The 13,062-nt window shown below is 45.6% G+C and overlaps 1 protein-coding gene across 1 annotated transcript in view; it reads right to left on the bottom strand.

Annotated features, from left to right (window-relative positions):
* Positions 1-13,062, bottom strand: part of UBASH3B (ubiquitin associated and SH3 domain containing B) — a 167,762-nt gene that overhangs the window by 33,790 nt on the left and 120,910 nt on the right. The gene's annotated exons all lie outside the window — the stretch shown is intronic.

Genomic DNA, 13,062 nt, shown 5'->3' with positions numbered 1-13,062 from the left:
TGACAGCCCAGGCAGTCTATTTTCAGCAGTTTCCACATTAGAGTTTTATTTTTGCTTCTCTAAAGGTTGTCATGTCTTGCTTTTTCCTCCTTCCTCTTCACCCGCTCATTCTTACTGACCCAGATCCCCGAAAGAGCAGATTCTTGTTTTCAGCTCGTTTGGTAGAAAGTATTAGAAGTGGTGCTGATGGTTTTCTATTTCTTTTTCTTTTTCTTTTGAGACAGAGTCTCACTCTGTCACCCAGGCTGGAGTGCAGTGATGTGATGATCATGGCTCACTGCAGCCTCGACCTCCCGCACTCAAGCAATCCTCTCACTGAGCCTCCCAGGTAGCTGGGACTACAGGTGCATGCCACCATATTTGGCTAATTTTTTATTTTTGAGACAGGATCTCATTATGTTGCCCAGGCTGGTGCTGATTATTATTAAGACATAGGGCTAAATGCTTACAAGGACAGTTGGTTTGGATTAATTCATTGCCTCCCTCCACCCACTTCCAACCACCACCAGGCTGGATCCATCATCTCCAAGTATTTTATAGACATCTTTGGGGACGAGTATCACTGGGTTAAAAGGAATGGCCACAGCAGTGCAGCTATCATTCCCACTTCTGGAGAAATGACTCAGAGCATAACTAACTGTGGCTAAGTATCCATAGGCCGGTTATAGCAGTGAAGCCCTGTGTACAAACTTACAAGTGGAGCTCTTCTGAAATCATACACAGGTCTCCAAGAGCCAGATAGTTCTGGATTTGTATCTAGCCTTGCTATTCATCCATCCTTTCATTCATGCATTCATGCTTACATTTATTCAGCAAACATCTACTGAATTTCAACTATTTTGTCAGCACTGTACTAGGCTCTAGGAATACAGTAATGAACAAGAGTTATGAGATCCCTGCCCTAAAGTAGTTTTCTGTTGAGTAGGCACGTAAATATTATTATACAGATAATGATTTAATTACATTGGCATTAAGTGCAGTGGAGGGAAAGCATAGGGGACATAAGAACATAGGACAGGGAGATCTAATCTGTTCTGAGGGGCTGGGGAAGGCTACACTAAGGAGGGAACATTTCAAGTGAAATCTGAGGGTGCAGACACATCTGGGTGGGGTGGATGGGGCGCGTGGCGGTTGTTGAGGTGGAAAACACCTGGTACATCTATTCTACGTGAGAGGTAATGATTAAATGAGCCAGTGTAGAGAAGGAGCATCCGACCCATCACAGGTGATCAATAGGTGCTCTTTCCTGTCCCTTCACACTACGTTGATTCAGGATCCTTGGGAGGGAGAAGAGATAAGTGGGAATCCAAGTTACACTGACACTCTCTGCAAGCATCCTTTCCCCAACTGGCTGCTAAACTCACCCCCTGCTTCCTTGTCCTACCCTTCTATGGAGCAATTAGAATGACCGATGCTGTGAGAATCACAGGGTTGGACTGGAAGGGACCTCAGAGGTCATCTGTGAACCCAACTTCTTCATTTGACACAAGGAAAAACTCAAGTGGAAACAAGTGATGAAATGCGCTTAAAGCAGCCTGGCTGGGGTGATGGCTGAGCAAAGGCCAGCCTCTGTTGTTCTGCTCCACAGCAGAAAGACAAGTTAAAGATGGTCCCTTTCCCCCATGAAAGTCTGTGGACAGATACCAAATGATCAGGATAGGGAAGTCTGCACATCTCATGAGAACAGCATTGTAAAACGCAAGCCTACTTACAGAGAGATGAAGTTACGGAGAAGCAAGACAGATCCCTCTGCTCCCCTTGGAACATCTGGTGCAGAAAAGGCTAGAAGCACAGAGACCCACACATGCTCATTCCCACACTTTGACAAGGTGCTTAACTGCTGCTGGGCTGCAGCCTTGTCTGTTTCCTCACGACTTACCAGACAATCAGAGGCCACACATCTCGCCTTTTTATTTCAGTACAGAAGCCGTGTATGCACAAAAGAACACAAACCATGACCTTTTAGAGGTTAGAATCTCTGAGGAATTAAAGTCACCAAAAAAGGACCCATTGTTCCAAAAACAACTGGGAAAAGGAAAACGCATTTGTGGCACCAGACAATGTGCTATTTATATAAGGAATTCAATTTCTTTTTTTTTCTGCACCCTTCCCCCAATGAAATACATCCAACTGAAATTTAATTTATTTCTTCCGAGGCACTAGGAGTATCCTCTGGAAATGAAAGATCTAATTAAGTTACGGGCTCCGTAACTCAAAAGACAAGTTTTGGAAAGAGTTCAAAGAAAAAATTGAAAAAGATAATGAAAGGTTTGGGTGATAAGATGATGATGAAAGGCTAAGGAAATCCGAATTCTTTGTTCTGAAAAGCCGAGATCTGAGAGGTCCCGGTTTGGTGGAAGGTTATCGTATCTGGTGCACATGCTCCAGGGAGGGTTGGCCAAAATAAAATAAGCACAAAGGGCGCAAGTTAGCTTCCAGGAAGGACTTTCTGGCAGCTGTGTACGTTAAAGGTTGTATTTTTATTTTTGAAAGCTTCGAGAAAGCTGTTACCTATCTGAAACAGTGCAGTTCTCCAGGCAGGAGGTTGGAGGAGTAAAATCTCATTTTCCCTAAGGTCATGAGCCACAGACAAACCTTGCTGGCCCTTCACCCACTGCCAGGCTGGCACCGATTTGGGCTAAGTGTGTTCCCCAAACTCTGCCCACAGAACAGACTGAACATGGGCGCGGCAGAACATGCCTCTCCCTCTCCACTCTGCTGAAGAAAGACTGTTGCCATAGAGCACCCACCTCCGTGGTCCACCCATGGGGCCAATGCCAAGGGCAAGTGGGAGTATGTGGGGTGGACCCTAAACCCCAGCCTGAGCCTGTGCATCTGCTGTCCTCAGGGTGACTGAGGAGTTGGCAGAGAGTTTACTCAGACACTGTCTGAGACCTCCAGCAGATAAAGGAGGCATATCCCTTGAAACTAAAATGCACCCATTGGATGACAGCAACAAATGACAGCAATCAGTGATTTAAATGGAACCTTCTTGGTTAGAACTGGTGAAATGTGAATTGTTGAAGTTTTGTCATGTGTGAACCTAAATTTGACTTCTGATCCTAGCCCTAATCTTTCTGATTATCTCATTTGTAGCAGAATATGAAAAAGAAATAGTGTAAAAACTCTCATGCTTACTGAGGATGAGGAAGAACAGCACAAAGAAAAGAAACACAATGGCTAATAAAACAAACAAACAAACAAACAAACAAACAAAAAAACAGGTGAGCAGTGATCCTTCCCGCAGGGGAGGGACCAGCAGTGCCCGCCAATGGCCTTGCAACGCTCAGGCGGGATTCTTCCTACTTTCTGCCATCAGCGCGGAGGATTTTTGAATTCAAGGTTGGCCTGGCCCCAGGGTCACGGAGAATACCTCTCATTCCCTTGAAGGAGGTTTGCAAGCAAAAATTGCTTTCCTATTAGTCTGCCTGAGACAAAGCAGCTTTCCTTCTTTCTGCCTTCCCTCCCTCCTCTTCCTCCTTCCCTCTCTCTTTCTTCCTTCCTTCTTTCCTTCCCTCCTCTCCCTTATTTCTTTTCCTTCTACTCTCTTTTTTCTTCTCCTCCTATGGAACTCTTACCAGGAAACCAAATGAAAATAAAAAAAAAAACCCCTGCATTATCACGGGATGTACAAAGAGGAGGAAAGTATGGTCCCTACCCTTAGAGAGCTCACAGCCTTAGAGAGTCCGATACAAAAGCAGCTTCGTACAATGCAATAGGCCAAGGGCCATGACAGAGACGTGCAGGGTGCTAAGAGAGCTCACGGTGGGCCCAGCTCCATAGTGGGGAGTTCCCAAGCCTGAGGTTCTCAAATTGTACACCAAGCTACTCTAGGTCAGAACACCACAGCAAACTCAAAAGAGGTGCCACTGGATGTTTTAAATGTTATAAGGGAAACACAGCATACTCATCTGTTGAACACCACATAAGCTTCTAGCTTGAGGTAGTTAGAGTTCACAGTATCAGACTGGGCTGCATTCTTGAGGTCCTATCTTGGTGAAGCTGCAGTTTCAGCAACTGTCGTAATAAAAACCAAGTAGCCAGTGAAAATCAATGTGGAACAGGTAATGACAGTGGCAGTACCCCATCTGATCCTAAGGCTTGGGCAGTTGTACGGTGCCCCACAGACATACACATCCCGTTAGTAAGTAGCTGTGGTTACTTAAGAATACAAATATCATTTTTCTTCCAATTTGTGTGTGTGTGTGTGTGTCTGTGTGTGTTGACACAGCTCTTAAGTTGGCAGGACAAAAATCCTTATTAAGGTGTTTAGATCTAACTACTAAATAAACAGAACTGTTGGTATTTATGTTGGCCCACAGGCTCTATGTAAAAATTATTGGACACTAGGGGGTTGTGGGCTGAGGAAGTTTAGGATTCTTTCCTACAAGAAATGATGCTTGATCTAGACCTTAAAAGCTAAAAGAGGCTGGACACGGTGGCTCATGCCTGGAATCCCAGCACTTTGGGAGGCCAAGGTGGGTGGATCACCTGAGGAGAGGAGATCGAGACCACCCTGACCAACATGGCGAAACCCCGTCTCTACTAAAAATACAAAAATTAGCCGGGCGTGGTGGCGTGGTGGTGGGTGTCTATAATCCCAGCTACTTGGGAGGCTGAGGCAGGAGAATCACTTGGACCCGGGAGGCGGAGGTTGCAGTGAGCCGAGGTTGCGCCACTGCACCCCAGCCTGGGCAACAAGAGCAAAATTCCATCTCAGAAGAAAAAAAAAAAAAAAGGCAAAGTGAGAGCTGACTAGAGAAAGAAAGGAAAGCAGAAGGACATTTGAAGTAGAGAGAATGGCAGCAGTAAACAGATGAAAGCAAGAGACAGCACTGCACGTGCAGGAAAATTCGAGTTTGGTAATGCTAGGGCCAAAATTGTAAAGCTGGAAGAGGGTAAAGTTAAAGGCCTCTGCAGATACCTGAAAAAATAGGCAGGAGATCACTTGCAAAGGCCTTATGCACCACTTTAAAGCTTGGACCTGACTCAAATTAAGCTAGAGAGAGGCACGATCAGATTTGCTTGCATTGAAGGATAAATTTCAGAGAGATACAGCTGGATGCTGGGAGACTAGAAGGCCTTGACAACAGATGGGAAGAACACATTGAGAGGTTGAACTGAAGCAGTGACAATGAGGATATTGGCAATGATGTTTAGATGGTTGACTGAATAGAGCTGAGACTGATCTGGTACTGCAGCTCGAATATTTATGTGGATGGTGGAGACACCCCCTGAATGAAAATGCAGGAGTAGAAACAAGTTGGGGCTGGGGGTGATAGTGACAGTGAGGTTAGTATTGTTTCAGGAGAATAGTGAGACCAGGTATCATTGAAGAGACATACCCAGTCTTGTTGTTAGGTGTCGTTTTCTTTGTTGGCTTGACTGCACTTTCTTGCCTCTTTCTGTTTGTAATCCAGACATTTATTTTGGGCCACCCATTGAGCTCCTATTTCCTGTCTAAGGAATACCTTCGGCTCCCAAATCACTCAATGCTGTGATCAAAAAAACACTTAAGACATCCCCAACTCAGAGGGATAGATTAGCCCAGACCAGCAGGTTCTCTAGGGATGCTCAGCATATGCCTTCAGAGGACAGTTCCCCCATTTTATTGTCACTTGATAAAACTCAAATATCTGACACCTGCCATAAAAAGCAAGAGACAAGATATATGCTAATGGAATGAAAAATATATTCCCTTAAAATAGTAAGACTTTCATCCAAGTAAGTAGCAAACTAATTTGTTGGGCTTTCCAGTTACTTGGAGCTGTATTGTCCTTGGCTTTGCATTGCTGGTGGACTCACACACGTGGCCGCAGGCACCACACCTGCTCCATGCATTGGTTCTCTGTCACCAAGGACTTGTTCACGTAAGAAATGAGAAGGCACAGCGTCAAGTATGTAATCCTTCAAGTGGACGAAATTCCCTATGCAACCAAAATTAAATTCTATCTTCCCTTCATGTAGCTAAGATGATCTTAAATTTGGAAACATTTAATACTAACTAATATTTTTAAAAATGTTCTCAACCTCCAGGATACCAGTTGTTAAATTTTCCGCACCTAACAGTTTGAATTCAATTAAAAGATGACCTAATTAATCAGATGCCTCATTCTCCTCCCTCAAAATCAGCTTAAAAGTCAGCAATGAACTGGGGGATGGGAAAACTGAGGTAGAACCCAACTCCTCTTTTCCCTGGTTGAAGCGTCCAGCCATACAGTGGTGATTGTTGCCACAAAGGAAGATGGAGGTATTCTTTTTGGGTATATTTGGAAAACAACATTTTTTTCATAAAGTAGTTTTAGGTAGAAATACCAGAGCCTTTCGTTGTGCTGTATGAATTGCCGAGTCAGTGCTGAATATCCTTACAGGATGCTCTGAGGCCGCTCAACAGAGTGCCTGGGGCTGGCGGCCATCTTGAGAACTGAGGGCACACAGGTGATTCTCCATCTATTTGTTTCTCTAGTAGAAGAAAAATGAGGATAAGGGAGTCAATCATGATCGAGGGCCTTTATGTACCAGGCACTTCAGACTTTATACCGTTATGGCATGGTTTGGATATGGCTTGCTTGACCCTGCCAAGTTTCATGTTGAAATTTGATCCCCAGTGTTGGAGGTGGGGCCTGGTCAGAGGCATTTGGATCATGGAGGTGGATTCCTCTTGAATGGTCTGGAGTCAGTCTCCTGGGAGTGAGTTCTCACTCTTCGTTTCCACAGGACCTGGTTGTTGAAAAGAGCCTGGCAGCTTTTCCCTTCTCTCTCTCCCTTCTTCTCTCCATATAATGTCTCCTCCCCTTGCCTTCTGTTATGAGTGGAAGTTTCCTGAGGTTCTTGACAGAAGCAGATGCTGGAGTCATGCTTTTCGTATAGTCTGCAGAACTGTGAGCCAAATAAACCTCTTTTCTTTATACCCAGCCTCAGGTATTCCTTTATAGTAATAAAAATGGACCAAGCTACTTCATGACAAACTTAGGAAGTCGGTATTGTTAGGAACCTCCATGCACCTGGTGGCTCTGCCCTGACTGGCCAACAGTCAAGTCATCTCTGGTTGTCCTGTAACAGGGGTTGGTTCTAGAGGTTGTGATTAAAAGTCCATAAATCAGTGTACCGAGTAGTTGCCAATCTTGAGAGGGTCAGATGTTTAACTTTGTTTTGTAAATATATGAGTAAATAGGCTGGGCGCAGTGGCTAACGCCTGTAATCCTAGCACTTTGGGAGGCCGGGGTGGGTGGATCATTGGAGGTCAGGAGTTTGAGGAGACCAGCCTGGTCAACATGGTGAAACCCTGTCTCTACCAAAAATACAAAAATTAGCCTGGCCTGGTGGCAGGTACCTGTAATTCCAGCTACTCAGGAGGCTGAGGCATGAGAATCACTTGAACCAGGGTGGCAGAAGTTGCAGCAAGCCGTGATTGTGCCACTGCACTCCAGCCTGGGCAATAGAGAGACTCAGTCTCAAAATATATATATATATATTTTTTTCTTTATATGTATATATTTTTTTCTATATATATGAGTAAATACATGATTCAGTACCCAAAACTCCTGACTGCAATACGGTATTTGAATCCTCATGCCATCCAGACAGCCCTCACGGACACAGCAATTCTGCTTCTCCACAGAGTGCCCTCTTGACAGGAGAGTCATTGGCCGTGATAGTGGGAAGGACACTGTGCCTGTATCTAGTTACCAAATGGAGCCAATCAGATCTGGGATATCTACTTCTCTGTTCCCTGTACTTTCTCAGTTAAGCAATGTGGCAGCAGGACTGAAGGCAGCTTGAGATTTGTGGGAGGGAAAAATCTCTCCCAAGAAGGATGCATGAAAATCATCCCATATAGCCAACTACTCAGGAGGGCTCCCAGGCTAGCAGTCATTTTTATCCTATTACAGATAAGGAAACTGAGGTTTCAGGCCACACGACAGTCATGCAAGTCAACCGTTACAAGTCAAGAGCCATTTATTCAGCACCTGATGTCCATGTGTAAGGTCCAAATAAACACAGAGATATCATTAAGACATTGGCCTTGCTCTTGAGGAGTGCACTATGTGAAGGCCTCCAGGTCTGTAACTCAGTTGCTTCTGACTCCAGAGCAACGTTCCTGCCCACCATGCCCGTCTCCACAGTACCTGTCCCACCTGGCTGCTTCTCCTCCTCTGTGAATGCTGCCCAAGAGACCTGACTGCAGTCAGAGCTTTGAAAATCTCATTCTTAGTCCTCTGTGCTGTGTGGCTTGGGAAAAGTCAGTTTGCCTCTCTGTGGTAAAGTTTTGTCCCTTAGTTAACCAATACCATTCCCTTGAAATACAAACAGAGCATAAGACACCAGGTGCAGTGGCTCACGCCTGTAATCCCAGCACTTTGGGAGGCTGAGGCGGGTGGATCAGGAGGTCAAGAGATGGAGACTAGCCTGGCCAACATGGCGAAACCTCGTGTCTCCTGAAAAATACAGAAATTAGCTGGGCATGGTGGCACATGCCTATAGTCCCAGCTACGTGGGAGGCTGAGGCAGGGGAATTGCTTGAACCTGAGAGGCAGAAGTTGCAGTGAGTCGAAACCACGCCACTGCACTCCAGCCTGGGTGACAGAGCAAGACTCCATCTCAAAAAACAAAACAAAACAAAACAAAACAAAACAAAAAGAAACCTTTACTATCAGAGATTACTTTTTTTTTTTTTTGAGACAGAGTCTCGCTCTGTCACCAGGCTGGAGTGCAGTGGCACGATCTTGGCTCACTGCCAGCTCCGCCTCCCGGGTTCATGCCATTCTCCTGCCCCAGCCTCCCGAGTAGCTGAGACTACAGGCGCCCGCCACCACGCCCGGCTGATTTGTGTGTGTGTATGTATTTTTGGTAGAGACGAGGTTTCACCGTGTTAGCCAGGATGGTCTCGATCTCCTGACCTCATGATCTGCCCGCCTCGGCCTCCCAAAGTGCTGGGATTACAGGCATGAGCCACCGCGCCCGACCACTATATCCTATTTTATATCACTGTGTCTCTTCTCCTAATTGCCAACTACGTCTATATTCCTGGCAGAATAAGATAGGCAGTTCATGGTAGCTCTTGACTCATGGAGGCCTCCATTTCACTTGGAGATGCTTCTCCCTCAACTCATTCCGCTGAGAAGGATCCTGGGTATCTACAGCTGCTATCCTGCCCCTCTCCTTTCGCTTCTTCCCTGAAGACAGGCAGCTTTCACAGCCTAGTGAAAGGCCATCACTTGTCTGCAGTGCACCAGCCACACTGGGTGACTAATACAGGAGACTGCCTACCTCAGGTAAGGCCTAACCTGTTCCAATTTTAGGCTGAGCAGGAAATGATGTGTAGAGTGGCCACAGGCAATGGCTTGGGAGTGAGACTATGTTACATGAAGCTGTGTAAAGGGAGGGTGAAGACACCGAAGCCACAATCATAGCCCAGAAGCAGCCTGGGCACCAGGTCCAGGACTTAAACATACGTGAGCTCCCAGGCATCAGGCTTCCAAAAGACTCATATGTTGGAGACAGGGGCTAGACACAAAGCATCCAGTAACCCAATGGGCTGAGAGCCAGAGATCCATTAGGCAGTGGTTGCCAGACTGGTTAATTAATGATCAACCACTTCTAGTCTGCTAAACTTCTTCCTCCACTGAGGTAGAACTCAACCCTATGAAAAAGCTGTCACCCTCTTCTGATGTATCTGCTATGTCCTGTCATGGAGGGGTCTGAGCAAGCAGCCAGAGCAATTCTTTCTTCCCCTTCACCCTCTAAGTCACTTGGATGAGCTGGAATCCTTGAGTCTCAGGTAAAAGCAAGAGTCCCACTACCAGTGTCGAAACACTGAGCCCAGGGCCTTGGGAAGCATCACAAGTGCCCGCTCTTCCCTGGAAATCCAGGGAGAAGTGACCAATAAACCTCTCCTTAGGCATAATCATGGAGCTCTACTCCAGACCCTTGGTGCCTTCCAGGCTGGAATGGGGCTTCTTGGCATTAGAGGAAGTTGGGGATATTGAGAATTTCAGTATCTGCCTCTCAGTCTTAGGGCCTGTGCCCCTGACATTTACCTTAGCTATATCAGCAAAGGCTTTCCTTCTTATCTTTCAGAGACAAAAATGAATAAAACTGAACCTAGTCTCTGTGGGTGCAAGTCTAGACATGAAAAGGGCTTTTATGACTACAAAACAAAAAATCCTGTTAATCTAAAAAGGATAGCTTCCCCCTACATTTTTTTTTTCTATGCAGCAGAATTGACTTGCTTCTAGGCTTTTGTTAAATACCCATTCCTCTTGGATTCTACCTTTTTGCTTTGGCAAAGGTTCAGTTCCACCCTACACTAAAATCAGCGTGCTTCCTTTTTCTCTTCTGTTGGCTTACACTGGTTCCGGGAATGGAGTCTACTCCATGTGCAGAGCAGTTGGGTATGAGGATGGGCAGAATCAGAGCCAGCCTGATTCCAGGCACTTCCGTGACCAGGGATGGAAGATGCTGGCAGAGCAACCAACCAAATTCCCTGAATTCAGATACTACAGCACCTCTCATCTACCACCGTCTGTTAGTTGAGACTTCAGTTTCTGATATGGTCACTCTTTCAGCTACCGGTGGCCAATAAGATTCATGCAATTCAGTCCCACCTTCAATCAACAGAGGTCAAGTAAGTGTTGGGAAGCCTTGGGGGAATAGCTTAAGAGTTGTGCAAGCCAAGGAGTGGAAGCAGTGGTATTTCAGCCAAGCTTTCCAGGCTAAAGCAAAATCAGGGACTGGCCACATACAGCTGCTCTAGCAAGTTCTCGCAGGAGCTGGAACACGGGTAGGTGTCTTTTTCCCAAAGGAAGTCATTTCTTTGTGCTTTCGTTTTTTCGTTTTCAAAAAGGAGGTGATTACAAGCCCACAGGGAGATTGAGAAAGATGTGACATCTATAAAGTGTTTTGAGGTCCTCAGAAGCAACCATAAGTGATAGTGATTCCTTGGCCGCAAAGGATCTTAGGACAATCCTGTTCATTTCTCCTTATGGCTAGATAAGACTATACTATAGACCATCCATGACTTTTGAAGGACTTTTTCCTCTTCTCACAGATATTAAGAGTAGGAGATCCAGCAATGTCTCTTGGTTGCTTAATGGCCCTTGCACTCAGAAAGTTTTTCCATGTGTCCAAACTCCTTCCAATGACACTCAAACTTATGCCACCCTTTTCTGTACCCAGTACAGTTGGTCACTCTCCTACATAATAAGATTATTTATTCTATCACTTTCATACAAGGAAATCCAGCTACTTTTTATCACCAAGGCCAGTAAAATAGGCTTGCAAAGAGCCTGGGCAGTTCAGTTGAACAATCTCATCTCTGAAGTCTTGCCCCCTCTCCCCTAGCCTCCTCCCCATGAGGCTGAGGGACGGCAGTAGAGAAGCCTGTCAGTAAATATCAACCATAACGTCTCTACCCATTTCCTTCAGAGGAAATGAAACTAATGGAGAAAGATATATTGATCACAAAGACTCAATTCCAGAATCAGTCTCCTGGTGGTGAACCCTTTCAGTTAGCTGGGGTTAATGGCTTCTGCTTTCAGCTGTTGTCCAGTGTAAGAGCTGTACATCCCACAATCAATGGGATAGCAAGCCTGCTGGGGACATTACCACCAAGGCCAGCCAATGGGAAAAGGCTCTGGGTTTTGTTTTTTTTTTTTTTTTTTTTTTTTATAAAGCTAATCAGAGAAAGGGAAAAAAATTTCCTGAGCTATTTGGGGGCTTAAGTAAGTCTTCCAGCTGAAGGCCTCCAACCTGTGGGGGAGGCCTTTCTCTCCTATCAACAAGACTCTGTTTTCCAACCCATCAAGAGCCTGTTAGGCAGCCCTCCTTAGGGGGTGGTTAGCAGGGAAAATGCTGTTTAGGTTTCCTGATGTTTTTGTGTGGCAGGGCCCAGCAGCCCATATAGGAGGCCTTGTTTTGTTCCTGCTAAAAAGGGGCTGGAACTCTGGCCTCTGCTGTAGGGAGGCAGCAGTTTGTAATTGGGAAACCAGCCATTAGACCATGGGTGGTGACAAAATAAAACACATTTTTCTCTTTGCCTCTGTTATGTGTCCCTCTAGCATCTAGACAACGCCTTTCTGCTCCCCATGATCAATGAGTTTTTGCACAGAGGCACAGGTGGGAGCACATTCTTAGGAACAAAACTCTCATTAGCGATGGGACTGTGGACAAGTTAATTATCCTAAAACTCACTTTCCCAATCTCTTAAATGGCGATAATAACTGCCTTACAGGGTAGAATAACGATTAATATCACATAATGTATTTGAAGAGCTCAGCACAATGTTTGGCATATATTAGGTACTTAACAGAAATAACCTTTGCACATACGCCTGTGCATATTATCTAATCAATCTTTACAGTTTTCCTGGAATAAATGTCTGTAAATTCCATGCTAATAGAAATATTTCGAGACTGGGGACCAGAAGACCCAGATTCTTTCTCTGCTAAAATAATCCACAACCATCTGGGAAGGTCTTAAAGCATGTATGGGATTTAGGGAGAGAGAAAAGCTCCTCAGGTAAGGTGATAACATAAGGTAAAGGTGCACAGGTAGAAACCATCCGGGAACAGGTGACGGTGGCAGGAGTCTGCTGAAGAGGACACATGACACAGATTGTTAGGAGCCAGGCAGGGGAGTTTAGGTTTGATCAGGAAGAAAGTGGGGAGTCACTGAGAACTCTCAGCACGGCGTGGAGAAAAAGAAAGCAACATTTCCCACTGTCTGTCATCATCTAGGCAGTCAGTGGAGGGTGTGTGTTTCTGCTCAGCGGAGGTATCCTAACAGAAGAGTGATAGCCCTGAGCTGGTGTCCACAGTCAGGCTCTGGGGAGAGGCTAGCCAGGACTGCCTTCTTCCTTGCAGATCCTCAGATCAAGTCATTAGTGCTATCCCTGAAGCCTTTACTCTCGGGTTGGCAGGGTAGTAACTCTGCCCACCTGAATGTCTCTGGAGGGCGTAAGTTTCAAAAGCTCTCTCAATTGTATGCGGTGAACTATCATTATTTCCTGAGAAACAGAGGATCAGAAGCCTGTCTTACCCAAGGACAATAGCAAGCCAGGGG

The sequence above is a fragment of the Mandrillus leucophaeus genome, unplaced genomic scaffold (assembly GCF_000951045.1).
Source record: "Mandrillus leucophaeus isolate KB7577 unplaced genomic scaffold, Mleu.le_1.0 Scaffold71, whole genome shotgun sequence".
NCBI classification, from domain to species: Eukaryota; Metazoa; Chordata; class Mammalia; order Primates; family Cercopithecidae; genus Mandrillus; species Mandrillus leucophaeus.
The sequence above is the reverse complement of the archived record's forward strand: the minus strand, read 5'-3'. Positions and strand labels throughout refer to the sequence as shown.